The sequence below is a fragment of the Dendropsophus ebraccatus genome, chromosome 3, assembly GCF_027789765.1.
Source record: "Dendropsophus ebraccatus isolate aDenEbr1 chromosome 3, aDenEbr1.pat, whole genome shotgun sequence".
NCBI classification, from domain to species: Eukaryota; Metazoa; Chordata; class Amphibia; order Anura; family Hylidae; genus Dendropsophus; species Dendropsophus ebraccatus.
Window position 1 is genome coordinate 88,595,683 of NC_091456.1, and position 16,293 is coordinate 88,611,975.

Consider the following 16,293-nt stretch of genomic DNA (forward strand, 5'->3'; position numbering starts at 1 on the left):
ACTATATGTGCATTTCCCATAATTAAATAAGGAATTAAATAAGGAATTTGTCTAACTTAGGAAATTAAAAAATACATTTTGGCCAGAAAATTAATTAACAAAGTCCATATAAGGATATCCTTGACTTACAATCACATATCACCAATTCCAAGAATTATAAAATCCCAAACCCCATCTCCCAATGTGGCTTTAAGTCCCCTTAAGAGTAAAAAGTGACACCGGCAGAAAGGAAAGACAATAAATGAAGTTCAACCTCCCTTCCCATGTGGAATGACCTCAGCAGAGGTCACAGAGCACACCTTTCCTATTCATGACAATGGGACAATATGGCCACAAGGCTGTCTGTAAAGCATATATTTACATGCTTCTAAAACAGCTCAGGCAAGATGGCTTCCCCGTTAATAATGTTCTTTAAATATATTTTTAAAAAAAATAAAGCCAGCAAACAGAAACAAATTAGAAAAAAAGAACATGTTTCAGTTTTTAGAGCTATTCAGTATAAAAACCAAGAATATTTCTACCACAGATAGCACCACTCATCCTCAGTTTGGGTGTGGTTTTGCAGCTCAGTTCTACTGAAGTGAATAGAGCTGAACTGCAGTACCACACACAACCTGTGATGCTCTTTTATGGTGCGTTCACACCTACAGGATCTGCAGCTGATTTTCTGCAGCAGATTTCATTTAAATAACTGAACACAGCATTAAATCTGCTGCAGATCTACTGCAGATCCTGTAGGTGTGAACGCACCCTTATGGTGCGTTCACACCTACAGGATCTGCAGCTGATTTTCTGCAGCAGATTTCATTTAAATAACTGAACAAAGCATCAAATCTGCTGCAGATCTGCTGCAGATCCTGTAGGTGTGAACGTACCCTTAGGGTATAAACCCACACACCGTATACACAGCAGATACGCAACAATCTGTTGGTACAGATTTGATGCTGTGTTCAGTTATTTAGATCTAATCTGCTGCGAGTTTGCTGCGTATCACAGCAGTAAATACGCTGCATATACGGTGTGTGGGTTTATACCCTTAGCATGAACGTAGATGTGTTTTTTAACACCTGAATAGCTTTTTTAAAATAACACTAAATTTGCTACTGCCATTGACAAATGTTTCATATTATGAATTGTGGGGTGAATGGGTCACATATTTCTTACCATTAAATTTAAAAAGTGTAACTGCCAGTTAAATGTCATTTTTCAGAACTCAATAGCCATCAATAGTACAAGTGATTTCAAGAAACACTGTAATAGGATTTAATAAGCAAAAGGTATTCCTTCTGTACTCAAAAAGCAGTTTTCTCCCCTCCCCCACCCCATCCCTCGAGAAGAAGCAGGATTTCTGTGTCCATTATGCTCTATGGAGAGGGGAGGGGCCGAGAGGAGTGAGTGAGCATGGAGAGGAGAGGGTAGCCTTGCAAAACATCACATCCTGCAATCTTCTCTCACAAAGTTCCCAGATAAGCACTGACCCTTATGACCTCTAAATCCAGCATCTTTTGTGCCCAGTCTGCAAACTGCAGAAGCTGGCTCTGTCCTCTTCCTGCTCACTCATTCCCCTCCATAGGTTATAATGGACTGGAATATAATGGACTCCATAGGTTATAATGGACTGGAATCTGTCTTCATTTTGCTCCTCTGTAATGAAGACTGCTTTGCCCAATAATGCACAGATAAGAAGTGAAGGTGTATGAAGGAGTATGTTAACCCTTGTATTATTGATTTCTGCAATAAAAATGTAAATGACAGTTACACTTTAAGGAAACCTCAAACAGGCTCTTAGCAATATTGTAATAAAATACATCCTAGTCAATGGCATTGTGAAGAGTGTTGACTAGTGTTGATCAAGCACTAAAATGCTTGAGTGCTTGTTACTCAAGTGAAGCATTTTTTTCAATGCTTGAGCACTTGACTTGAGTAAAGAGCAGTTAAAACAATGGGAGACTCGAGCGCTTAACCAGGTACACTGCTCAGCAGAGCGGAGGGTACCTGGTTAAACTGACATCTTACATAGTGACAGTCTGGCCCCCAAGCAGTTAAGATAAACCCATGGGGGGGCAGACTGTGCTCTGTTGGGGAAGGGGGGAATTACACTTAACACTCCGGTCTTCTATCTTCAGTATCACTGCTCAGCCAATCAATGGATTGGCTGAGAGAGACGCTAGTGAAGATAGAAGACCGGAGTGGTAAGTATAAGTTAACCCCCGGGGTTTAAGGCTGTGGAAATACATTATGCATAGCATTATTCAGCCAGATATTGTCAGTGACCCCCCATGGCAGAGATTAACTGTGTGGACATTTCCTCTACGCACATTACCAGGGGGTAGAGAGCAGCAGGCAAATGAGCGCCAGCGCAATGGTAGTGGATTAAGCAGGTGAGTATGCATTATTTTTATTTTGAAGGTACCATAACACCTTTTTTTTCTTCAAGGGAACATCCCCTAGATGTCTAACAAATAATTACTTAAATGTATTGCTGGCAAATGCTAAGAAATGCTTATGACATGTGACACATGTTAGTCGTACCCCCCCCCCTTAAATAAAATATATTTATAAAGGGAAAGTTATAAAGGTTGTAAAGAGTTAAGGGTCTGAGTCAGTTCCTTCATATTCTAATATCGTCTCTCCTTTGTATCCCATCAAATAGATCACCCCAGTGAATATAAAAAGCAACATCCCCTCAGCTGAAGCAAGAGGAATTACACTCCTCATTTCCATAGATTGTCACTTTATGATAAATAAGCCACAGCCATGGGTCTCACTAACAGGTCCAAATAATGAATTCTCACTTGTGCAAATGCAACATGGTGCCTTTAAGGCTTTATTGTTCCTGTTTTGTCTTTAGGGCTAATCCAACTGTCAAGAGAAGAAGGAGAAGAAGATAACCTGGTCTTTGGCAAACCGAAATCTAACTGCCTGTCCCTACAGAGGAAAAAGACTGAAATGTTAACCAGGAGTTTCTCTTAAAAGGACAAAAAGCCTACAGCGTGTGTGGAACAATGCATAATATATGCAAGATCAGCTGATAGCAGCAGTTCCCTCCATGAATAAATGTAAATCAATGGCTCAAAAATCTTCATGGCTTAAAATGCATCCCAATTTTCTCCAAAAGGTGGTGACTTTTATCCACTGGTCCATAGCTAATTTTACATGCAATGTAAAATGTTATTCAAATGGGACCTGGGCATTAAACTTCAGCACTTTCTCTGCATAGCTCTCAGCACAGTTATCTTTCCTCCATTTTAATTTTAAAGTGACTTAGCAACAGCTTTCCTTGAAATCCCCTGAGGCTACCTACAGTACAGAGCATCACAAGCGGTTACAATTTATGACATAGATACAAATGCTTCTTTGCAGTAATGTGCAACTTTAAGTGAAATCACTTCCTAAGAAGATATACTGCTGCTATCTATATTTTATTTGCCATCTTAAACATATCTGGATCTTTATAGTCTTATTTTTTCTCTCTTAAATGTATTGCTTCTCTACAGTTCTTGCTGCAGATGGACTGCATAAATAAGCAATGTGCTATGAGGCTTCAGACTAGCCGATAAACCCCTTTCAATTTTCATGCCAGCTTCTTCTTTTGTAATTCAAATCTGCCTGAAAACTGGCAGCTCTGAAAACTGAAACAAGCACTGCCACAAATACCTTGTAATGCTATCGACCTTGTCTGCCCATGCAGTGAGAAAGGGGGATGCATATGTGTCTGCAGTCATCCAGATAACATAACTCATTTTTTCCCTTTGGATAACAGGAGCCAACGCAGGCCTCTGGACCAAAAGCAGTCATTACTAAGCAAACACGAGACCATGTCTCTTCAAAATACATACTGCATGTATTACATGTACATATAGAAAACACATACATGCAGCATACACTGTTAGATAGAAGCAAATAACACAGATTATCTTGGGATAATACATGTCAGTATCATTTCAGGCAGTGTAAGAAAAGTAACTTAAATCATAACACCCTAAATTTGAATGCCTGGTCTTTTGCCACTCTGCAATCATGTGTATGTAAATGGCACTTAAAATTGTTACTGAGCATATCAAAAATATTACTGTATATACTTCAAGCAGAAAACTGCCATTCCAGCAAGACAAAATACCAACAGCTTTTGTAGTAAAATACCAATAGCTTTTGTAATAACAATTAAAAAAATTTATTGCTTATTATGCAAAAGATCTACCAAAATAAGCGGTAAAAAAGCCAAAAAAAGCAGGTGTGGAGTGTGATGCAAGTCTGAAAAAAAATTTTTTGGGACATAATGTGACTGCTAGTTTTTTTTCCCCTTGCATAATGCTTTTTCAAATGTAATCCAAGAGATTTATCTTTGTAAGAGTTCTCTGCACCAGCTAAACATCTTCTCTCCTGTAACATCAATATACCCCAATACAGTGCTTAATGAGAACCAATCACCTCCCTGAGACAGTGTGGCCTGGCCCCCGTACCTTACAGCTGCAAGGCACAACTCTCCAAACACAGCCTCCGGTAGCAGGGGCAATTTAAAAATATCAATCTTTAATCTGTCCAAAAGCCCGGTAAACTAGGCATGGGAGTTGAGCTGCAGCAGTAAGTGGTCACGCTGAGTGGCCGAAAAGAGGGAGGCAACGTTGTTGCAACTTTGCCCTCATGCCTAGTTAACGGGTTTCGGGTCAATGGATTAAACGATATTTTGAAATTGCTGTCTCGCTGGAGTCTGATGGATGCAGCTGTAAGGTACTGGGGCCAACTCACTCCTCCCTCAGGGAGGTGATTGGTTCCCTCTAAAAAAGGTAGTCCATTTAAATAAAGTTATGGTGCTGTTAAGAGGGTACAGAGAGGGCCAGGGACTGCGGCTATTATCCAGTGCAGCCTGATCAGCTGCGCCGGGCAATTAGCCATTTAAACGTCGCTATCAAAACTGACAGCTGCATTTAAATGGCTTGTAGAAGTCTTCAATGGTGGTCCGGTGGCGGGATACGACATACTTACAGCCCGGGTCTTCTACTAGCACTGTCCCCAGCTCATTGATTGTTTAACGCTGTCTGCAGCAGCCTGAAACAATTGAGTGAAGAAAACATTGATCAATGCAGCACATATTTACTGCATTAAATGATGTTGCAAAGCACAACTGCTGCCGCAAAAAATAAGGGCTCATGTGGGTCTGAAGGTGAAAAAAATGCAATTGCTATGGCCTTTAAACATGAGGAGGAAAAAACAAAAGTGCAAAAACGAAAATTGGAATGTCATTAAGGGGTTAAAGAAAACCAAGAACATGCTTTCCTATTGTGGACAGCATGTTATACAGCAAAAGATGCTGGGCAGATCGATATACAGAGTTAGATAAATTAAATTTCCCCAACTCAAAGGGCTATGAAGAGCGTTCTGCTTCTCCAAAAGAGACAAAAATCAGACAGCAGACACTTTAGACACTGCGCTTACCATTTACTAAATAAAACAGCTCCACACCATGATGTTCCAACACCCAAACTTCACTGTTGGTATGGCATTTTTGGGGCAAGATATGCAGTGGCTTTTGGCCTCCAATTATAGTATGTATTATGGCATCCAGAGAGTTTTGGTCTCATCTGACCATATTATATTCTCTTAGTATTTCACAGGCTTGTCTAAATGTTGTTGAGCCAACATTAAGCATTTTTGAATATTCTTTCTGTTCAAGGTCTTGAGACAGCTCATTGGTTTTTACCCTTTTGAGATGTTTCTTGTGCGGGACCTTGGTATCAAGACACCTTTTTATAGACCATCAGTCAAATGAGTATATTATATTATTTTTATATGATAATAATATATTATATATAGTTAGTAATTTTGGCAGGATTGCATTCTAATAATTCATACATTTCAGTTGGTGTCTTGACTTTTCATGGGGTTTTGCACCTCTTCATGTGTTTGATACTTTTTCCTTGTGTCATTTCTCATTATTACACATAAGTGGATTTATTGACATTGGGGGAGATTTATGAAAGGGTGTAAATATACACCTGGTGTAAACTGCCCACAGCAACCAATCACAGCTCAGCTTTCAGCTCTGATAAAATATAAGAGGAGTTGTGATTGGTTGCTGTGGGCAGTTTACACCAGGTGTATATTTACACATTTTTTTCATAAATCTCCCCCTTGTGTTCAATACTTATTTTATCCACTGTTTATGTGCAGTCAGAATTAATAATAAACTGTTTCATACAGTAGCCTGTAACATACAGAAACCTGCAACATCTTGTGTAACCGGATGGGGTCATTTCAGAAAATTAAAGTGTCTTATTGATGTAATGAGAAGGAATGTATTATTTTAATGTCTTGTGTGTGTGAATATATATATTTATTCGTATGGCTATGTGTGTAGAAGTCATTGTAGTTGTGTGTGTGTATGTATACTGTCACACCTATGTCAGCTGTCCAGCCATATACCTTCACAATAGTGTAAACATTGGAGTATACAGTTGTTTGTTGCTATTGTTGTATGGCTGAAAGAACCTTATAGCTGTAATTGTAAAACTGGGTCCCCATTGTGCTTGGTAAATATGTACAAGGCCGGAGAAACATCAGATAACTTCCATTCATGGTCATCAGTGGTCTACATAGACATAGAAGCACATCCCCCCCACCCAAACTTACTATAAAGGTCAGGGGTATGTAGCTTCTAGTCAGCCTCAGCTGGGACCATGGATGGAAGGTGCCCAGCACTCTGGAGGTCATCGAGGGAAATGGGCGTATATTAGACCATAATATACAAAGGGGCTCCCCATTTCATTGTGGATAAAACAACTATGCATCTGTACCATCTGTAACTACAGCTAAGTATTGTTCTTTGTATTAAATACCTTATTTTCCTATAAATCTGTGTGGTTATAGCCTTCTCCGACTATTATCAAAAGCAACCGGTTACATCTTGTTTGGCATCATATACAAAACAAATATAATGGAAGTGACCAGGGGCAGAATGAAATAATGTTGACTTCCATAATATCTTATATAGCAACCATAACAAGAGGTGCAGAATGTATTTCTTATTGAATTTTAATTTACCTCCTTTAGCTGCAATCCAGATAAATTCTTTAGTGTCATGTGTATTTAATCTATTTGCCACATTTATGATCCAGATTAAAGCTAAAGCATGGAATGGAAGGATGGAATCACTTTTCTGAGAGAATAAAAGCAGGGATCCGCTTATCAGCAGCCATCAGAAAGTTCATTAATCAGCTTGGCTTTGTGCCCTCCAAATTGAAAGGTTAAGTAATCCTCTGCGGAATATTTCTGGGAAGCATTGCCAATTGTCCAGAGAGAACCTGACATTCACTTCACACAGGATCGCTAACTTGTAGTTTAACACTGTTTTGACCCCAAACAATTGTTGAAGGATTAATAAGCATGGAGTTTAGGAAGAGGTACATAAGACACATATGAGTAGGAAGAGAAAAATTAAATGAAACGGAAATATAAGGTCGTAGACATAGGTTGGAAAAAACATGACAAAAACATGAAATGCAAAATAGCTTTTCTTCTAGACTTTCCTAGTGTCTGCCAATTTTTAGTCACTACAGTGGATATTCTGGTAACTGGTAGATTGAGTTTACTTTGTGTGTCTGAACGAACTTTGTGAGCACCTTTGGATAGTATTGTGATTTTGATCTCCAGATAAAACAAAGCACAATGAAACTAAGAACTTTGCAAAAGTATCTACAGTATTTGATAGGGCATTGGTGATCAATGATGGTTAGAGAAGTCCCGTGAATTGAAAAAAAAAAATTAGAAAGGCAGGGGATGTGGGTAAATAATAAACAGAGTAAACTTATCTATCCTCCTGCCCTGTAGCGCTGCTGCCAGGTTGAGCTGACAGACGCCAGCTTTCTGCAGCTCCTCAAGCGCTAACGTCATGTAACTATCTGAGGCACTGAGCCCCAACCACCAACTACTAGTGAACACAAGTAGTTTTACAATATTCCCTACTTTAAGTCTTCAATGTGTAAATCAACATTATACATATAACCACTAGGTGTCTCCCTTCACTGTGAATGTGTACAGCTATTGTGCATCCACATTCAGTAGCAGAGAATCCCAAGGGTGCTTGCATTGTATGGTCAGCTCTCCTGTCACACAGCACCAAAACCTTTGTAACCACACAGTGACACTATACTAACTGAATTGTTGAATAACTGAGAGCATTGTCTCCTGGTAAGCATACACAGTTGAAAATATAATTAGCAAAAGTAAACAATATAATTTGCATAAATTAATTTCCCTCAGTTGATACAACATGCATGATGAACAGGTGTCTTTTATTGCAATGTGAATGTGCAAATGAATGTGCAAATGACTGGGACTTCCTGTGTTTGGTCTCTGGACAGAGGCAGCATAGGCCACAGTATGTCCGTATGTATAATGTTAATGAAAACTTAAAAAATAAATAAATAAAACAAGTATATTGCAAAACTGCCTGCTTATCTCTCTAAATCTTTTTTCTGCAACAGGTAGCCACCTCTTTACGTCAGTATGGAAAGAACTACTTGGAATAATTATTTCACACACTAGTGAACCCCACCTGCCCATGTGTTACATGCAGCAACCACTTCAGAGGGAATGTATAGGCACAAACAGCTGTTCATGGCGATAACAAATGAAAGCTAAAGAAACGTTAGATGGCGCAGCCATCTATCAAGACCTATGCGTTAATAATTGGCAATGCCCTGTTGCTGTGGGTGCTTTGAGAATTATTTTGTTGAGTATGCGAGTTTGTTGAGTTTGTGTCATTTGTGCATATAGTACCACAACTATACTAATGTTGAATGTATCTGGGTAATATACTGAACCCTTTCTGGTATCTTTTTAAAGCAGGAAAACAGGGGTGTAACTAAGCACATGGCTAGAAGGAGCAAGTCATCATAATGCCAGAATTTAATTTTTTTTTTAATTTCCATAGGCCTTTTTTAATATGTTATTACTTATGGAAAGGTAGACAAATTTTTAATGTACATTAATTATGGGAAATGCACATATAGGGCTATTCCCCTTAATTTAGTAGATCAGGGAGACTTCAGATTCTCCAAAAAAAAAAAACCGTGAGGTCACGAACCGGGGGTGTAATTACAATGGAGTGTCCAGCAGGGGGCACACTATATATATATATATATATATATATATATATATATATATGAGTAACACGACTTCTATATATATTGCGCCCCTGCTGGACACTCCATTGGAATTACAATGGATGTGTATGTAAATGTAATATACAGTATGTTTTTGATTGAATACATTTATGGAATACTTTGGGGAGCAAGTGTCCTTGCTCCCCAAAGTAATCCATAAATGTATTTAACCAGTACGTTTGGAGGGCACAGAGCAGGGAGGTAAAGAAGTGCATCTACCTCCCCCCCCCCTGCTCGGTGCTGCTGCTGCCACATATACACAGTACTACTACTCCCATTATCTGCTCATATTATAAGCAGATAATGGGGGAGTAGTACCTGTGCTATCCCCATAACAAACGCCGCCGCCGCACAGCTGCTTGTCCCAAGAGCTTCATGATGCCCCCTCCGCTACTACCCCTCCTCCTCCCAGCTTACAAGTTCTTAGTATTGTGCCGATTATCGCCGCTGCTTGCCACCACTAACCGCCTCTCTCCGCCGCTGCTCTCTGCGTCCACATATCAACGAATATGCAAAAAAAAAAAGTGTCTGCGGAGCCTCACTTACGAGTCTCAAAACACAGGGACTAGTTATGAAACTGGCAGACTCCCCACATGTGATATCACCAAGGCTTGGTGCAAGCAGCCAAGCCCTGTGTCCATCAAACAGGACTCACAAAACATATAAAACATTTATCTCAGCCCACATATTTTATCTTTATTTGGGCAGTAGGGTTTTAATGAACATATAATAAATGATATTGCTTTTATACAGAAGCTAAGCCAATGGCCAGATAGGACTTGGCTTAAGGGTAAGTGACATAGCTTTTTTTTATATTTATAGACTGTGCTAATTAAGCCATATTTGCATATTTAGTAAAACTGCTTTAAGTGTTACTGTCATTATAACTCTTATCTAAATCAACATGGGATGTGAAATTATGTACTCAGCCGCTTAAATTACTAGCATAAAATGAGAAGCCACCTATGATGCTATGTTGAGGCTATGTTCACACAACGTCCAAAAAAGGAAAAAGGCGTCCGCTTTTTGTTTTAAAATAGACAACCATTATTACATCATTATAAGTGATTGCAATAAAGTCTATGGAATAACGGACATCTTTTTTACACAGTGAATTGAATGACGTCTACCTCAAAAGACGTCCGTCATTCAATACCTTGAGTGAAAAAAGTTAGTAATTCCATAAACTTCAATGCAATAAGTCAATGCAAAGTGACTTACAATGATGCAATAACAGACGTCTTTTTTAAAACAAAAAGCGGACGCCTTTTTTGGACATTGTGTGAACATAGCCATTTGCTTATAAAGCTTGAGCCAAACATTCCAAGACTAGAATACATAGCAAGGGTGACAAAGAGCACCTCTGCTTAGGGTCACAAAAGACTCCAAAAAAGAGAATTTGCCAGCCAGTTTGCCAGCAAATTGTCTTCAAAGCACAATGGTGCAAACCACTGCAGTTATGGAGCTGAGCTTCTATGAAGGAAGTAGAGGTCACATCTGTGAAGAATTCTCCTACCCACACGGAAACACAAAGTAACTATACTGCACCTCTGGAAATGCAGTTCCTTCGGCAGAAATAAGTTCTGCTGATTGTTAAAGGAACGAAAGGAACATTATCGTGCCTGCAAGAAACTACAGAGAACAAACACCCCGCAACCACTGTTGGAAGACTACTGAAGGTGGCAGCATTATCGTCTGGAGAATTTTTCTTGACATTCTCTGCACTGTTAAGTAAAATACACAGCATATAATGTACTTAAAGTACAGCCTGTACTATAAAAGTTTTTTTTTCTATCGACTTTGTTTTATTGTTCCCAATAGGAACAATGGGTAAGTGGGCCACACACATAAGGCAGCTGTCAGCCAAAAGCTTGCTGTCTCTTCTAATCCTATACACATTAACCATGCCTGGGTGTCCATGTGCTCTGAATAGGGAGAGGGGTAAGCAACTGTCAGACACCTCTTGTGGTGGCTTTTTTCCTTAACAAGTTTGATCCCTATCTCCTCTAACTACGTCAACACAGACCAGGCCAACCCTGCGCTATACTGCCAAGGAGCACTAACCCTGAAACAACTGCCTAGAGATGGGTAATCTTTGGAAAGATTTCTGGCTTGGTATACGATCCTAGTCTTGTTCTAAGGCTCTATATTGGGTAAGATACAAACTGTGGAAGCAGAATTGTGATAACAGGTATTTTACCTTAGCTGTACAGTTTTTGCTACTAACTTATATTCACCATTGTGTATTTTGTAGTTTTTCCAAAAGGTTATTTTAGAAGAAATATATTTTAAGATATTTGTGTCTATGGAAAGAGGATTTTGGTGGATGGTTCTTGAAGAGGAAGTTCTCCATGTCACACAGCCCAGACAATAGAAACAGGAACTTGAACTAGGATAAGGAAAATATATGTGTATGTTTTTAAAGTAAACACAACTGTAATAGGTTATGGATGTGGATGTATATATATATATATATATATATATATATATATATATATATATATATATATATACCGGTTGGATATGGATGAGTGTGTGTGTATGTGTATGTGTATATATATATGCAATAGACTCCTAAGGAGGTCCTATGACAATAACAATAACATAGACAATCATATTATCTCTATGCTAATATATGTATATATATATATATATATATATATATATATATATATATATATATATATATGCTGGTTGGATATGGATGTGTGTGTATGTATGTGTATGTGTGTGTGTGTATATATATATATATATATATATATATATATATATATATATATATATATATATATATTAGCATAGAGATAATATGATTGTCTATGCTATTGTCATAGGACCCCCTTAGGAGTCTATTGCAATTCAGACTCTTGTAATTTATTTCTATTGGGAAGTATGTATAGACTATTATAAGCCCCAAAAACAGTAGAGGTATCTACTGTACTCTGCCAATACCTATGATATGGTGAATTGGATATTTGTGAGTGCTTTGGGATGCACAGGTGATAAGGCACATAAAGTTGTTATATATTTAAGGGTTAAACCATGCAAACAGTGCTAAACATTCCAGGAACCTAGTAAAGAAGTTGTCATGGGTTTGATTATTCACCTGTTTAGCTAGACACCATGTGATGTATGAAATAATTTGTAATGGAATGTTTTTCCTAAAATAAGTTAAATATACAAATGTAATGTGATTGGACGCTAGTCTGTAAGGGCGTTCTATGGGCAGTCTGAAGTCCATCCCGCCCTAGGGAAGTTTTCTTATAAATAAACTGAGCTTTCCAGAACTACTCCGAGAGAGACTTCATAATACACCAATCTGTGTGTCTGTGTTTCTCTCTCTCCCCAGAGCTGGCCCCTCCACCAAGGGAAATTTTTATTTGGTACCCACAGGCAATTGAGTCTAGGCTTATAGCCAAGAAGCCTACCTAAAAATTTTGTTAACAAAACTTTAAGGAAAAGTTACCTTGAAAAGTTTAAAGCAACTCTGTACCCAGAATCTGAGCCCCCCCCAAACCACTTGTACCTTCAGATAGCTGCTTTTAATTTAAGATCTGTCCTGGGGTCCGTTCGGCAGGTGATGGTTATTGTCCTAAAAAACAACTTTTAAACTTGCAGCCACGTGCCCAATGGCCGGGGCTTAGAATGTCTATGCATTAGGCTGGCACAACCTCTCTGTGCTCCAGGCACATTGTCTCCTATTCATCACCTGTGAGCTGTGTGAATACTGAACATGGGCTGGATCGTTAAGGCACCTGGGCAATGTTCAGAAAGGAGAAAATGTTCCAGTGGCATTCCTAATGATGAAGAGGGTGGGGAGGAGGAACAGAGGGCTGGTGCAAAGTTGGGCACAGGGCTGCAAGTTTAAAAGTTTTTTTTTAGGACAATAACTGCATCACCTGCAGAACGGACCCCAGGACAGATCTTGTATAAAAAACAGCTATCTGAAGGTACAAGTGGTTTGGGGGGGGGGGGGGGGGGTCAGATTGTGGGTACAGAGTCACTTTAAATGAGTGGTTCTGGGCAGAAGTTCAGTTTTAAAATACATATGGCCACATTGTCAGTGAATGGCTGAGCTGTAGTGTCTCTTGGCAACCTCAGCAACACTTTAAATTGTGTCTACAACATTCAATCAAGAAAGTACAGGTTTTGACATATGATGTGGCCATATGAAGGTTAGTTTTGTTGTGGGGTGAACTGTACTTTTTAATGGCCCCTTTTTAGGGTACATATATGTTTTTGATTATTTTTCATGAACTGCAGAACGGACCCCAGGACAGATCTTGGATAAAAAGCAACTATCTGAAGGTACAAGTGGTTTGGGGGGGGGGGGGCAGAGTCAGATTGTGGGTACAGAGTCAGTTTAAATGAGTGGTTCTGGGCAGAAGTTCAGTTTTAAAATACATATGGCCACATTGTCAGTGAATGGCTGAGCTGTAGTGTCTCTTGGCAACCTCAGCAACACTTTAAATTGTGTCTACAACAATCAATCAAGAAAGTACAGGTTTTGACATATGATGTGGCCATATGAAGGTTAGTTTTGTTGTGGGGTGAATTGTACTTTTCAATGGACCCTTTTTGCGGTACATATATGTTTTTGATTATTTTTCATGAACTCTTTGTAAGGGGAAAAAATCCTGAAATTCCTGTTTATTTGCAATTAAAATTTTGAGTTACTAAAAAATACCCCAAAAAACCAGCATAAACAACTTGTCAGTTTTATTCTGCAGGTCAGTACAATTACACCAAATCTATATAGTTTTTTTTACTTAAATGTTTATTAAGAGAATTTTCCATTTTTACAATACAATACAAACATTTATATTTAACTATTTTTGCACAATTAAACCACTTTTTTGTGATACTACATTCAAAGACCTATAGTCCTTAAATTTTTGTATATATGAAGCTGTGTGACAGGGCTTATACTTAGCAGGACAAGGTATGTTTTTTATTGATACCATTTTGGGGTACCTATTCCTTAACCCCTAGACGACCCAGGACGTAGGGTTACGTCATGGAAGTCTGTCCCCAGACGACCCATGACGTAACTCTACGTCCTGAGTGTTTCTCCCGCTATGAAGCGCGCTCCGGAGCGGAGCGCGCTTCATAGGAGGTGGGGGCCGGCTGCAGTGAGCAGCCGGGACCTCACCGGTAATGACACGCTGCAGCAATCGCGCTGCCGCGTGTCATTAACCCCTTAAACGCCGCGATTGCGACGCGACCGCGGCATTTAAGTGTAAGTGACAGGGGGAGTCCTGCGGGGGTCCCGATCGTTGAAACGGACCGCCGGAGGTCTCTCACCTGCCTCCGTACGGTCCGATCGGCGATCTGCTACACTGAGCCTGCACAGGCAGGCTCAATGAGCAGATCGCCGATAACACTGATCAATGCTATGCCTATGGCATAGCAATCATCAGTGTAGAAATCAAACTAGTGTATGTAAAAGTCCCCCAAAGGGACTTCAAATGTGTAAAAAAAAAAAAAAGTTAAAACCACCAATACACTACCCCAAAGCCCCTCCCCCAATAAAAGTTGAAATCACCCCCCTATCCCATTATATAAATAAAACATATAAAAATAAATAGATAAACATATAATATACCGTAGCGTGCGTAATTGTCCGATCTATTAAAATATAACAAGCGTCATTGTGATCGGTGAACGGCGTACACGAAAAGAGGGAAAAAAGTGCGCAGATTACCGATTTTATGTTACATTATATATTTAAAAAAATCAATAAAAAGTGATCAAAACGACCGATCTTCACAAATAAGGTATTAATAAAAACTAGAGATCATGGCGGAAAAAATGACCCCCCCCCCATACAGCCCCGTAGGTGAAAAAATAAAACTGTTATAAGTGTCACAATAGGCCCATTTTATTAATATTTAATTGCCAAAAAAAAAGAATTAAATAAAAAAAATATATATAACATTAGAGAATCTGTGTAACCTGCATATGGTTGTGTTCGGGCTGACCTATAGAATAATAGTATCATGTCGCTGTTACCATATAGTTCATTATGTAGACACAGGAACCCCCCAAACGTTACCATATTGCATTCTTTTTTACGATTTCACCTATTTATATCTTCATAAATAATATATTTGGAATTCCATCATACATGTTATGGTAAAATGAATGACGCCAATACACAGTACAACTATTCCTGTAACAAACAAGCACTTACATGGCTTGTAGATAGAAAACTAAGAGTGCTGGAGCTCTTAGAAGGGGAGGAGGGAAAAACAAAAACACTAAGATCAAAATTTGCGCGGTCCACTGGGTCATTTTGGGCCTGGTCCTCAAAGGGTTAAACAATAGCTTTTCATCCTCTACAATAAAAACAAAAACAGCAATTTTTTAGCATTAAAAGTGTGTGCTAAGAAATGTTGTAACTTCAGAACAGTGGTGATACCACCAGTGGGCTTTTTAAAGTGTACCTATCATTTAAAGAAACTTCTGAAAAGTCATAGCCACATTTCAGAAGTTTGTAATGGTGGGGGTTTGGGTGCTGAGTCCCCCACCAATCACTAGAACGAAGGGGCAGATATGCTCAGCAGCGCACATTCTACCCATTTATCTCCACTAAAACTGCTTATATGAGCGGTCTATGATTATAATAGGAACCTATGGAACATTCAGTAAAAAGAATTGCCTAAACTTCCTTATGCTTCCAATTTGGGATGGTCCGAACCAGAACTCTCGGTAATGATTCCCGCTGTCTGCCCGCTCCGTGCAGCGGGCGGATCCAGCGGGAGGACTGCCTTGAAAAACTGGGATACAGCCATAGCCATAGGCTGTATCCCAGTTTTCCAGGCGGTCCTCCCCCTGTATCCACCCGCTCCACGGCGCGGGCAGACAGCGGGAATCTGATGCCGAGCGTTCGGGTTCATATGAACCCGAACCTCGGAGGGTTCGGACCATCCCTACTTCCAATATAATTCTGTCAAATGCTACTTAAAGCAGTTGTAATGGAGATCAAGGTAAGGCTGGGTTCACACTACGTATATTTCAGTCAGTATTGTGGTCCTCATATTGCAACCAAAACCAGGAGTGGATTAAAAACACAGAAAGGATCTGTTCACACAATGTTGAAATTGAGTGGATGGCCGCCATTTAATGG

The 16,293-nt window shown here is 39.3% G+C and overlaps 1 protein-coding gene across 1 annotated transcript in view; it reads right to left on the reverse strand.

Annotated features, from left to right (window-relative positions):
• Positions 1–16,293, reverse strand: part of ZCCHC7 (zinc finger CCHC-type containing 7) — a 160,368-nt gene that overhangs the window by 18,822 nt on the left and 125,253 nt on the right. The gene's annotated exons all lie outside the window — the stretch shown is intronic.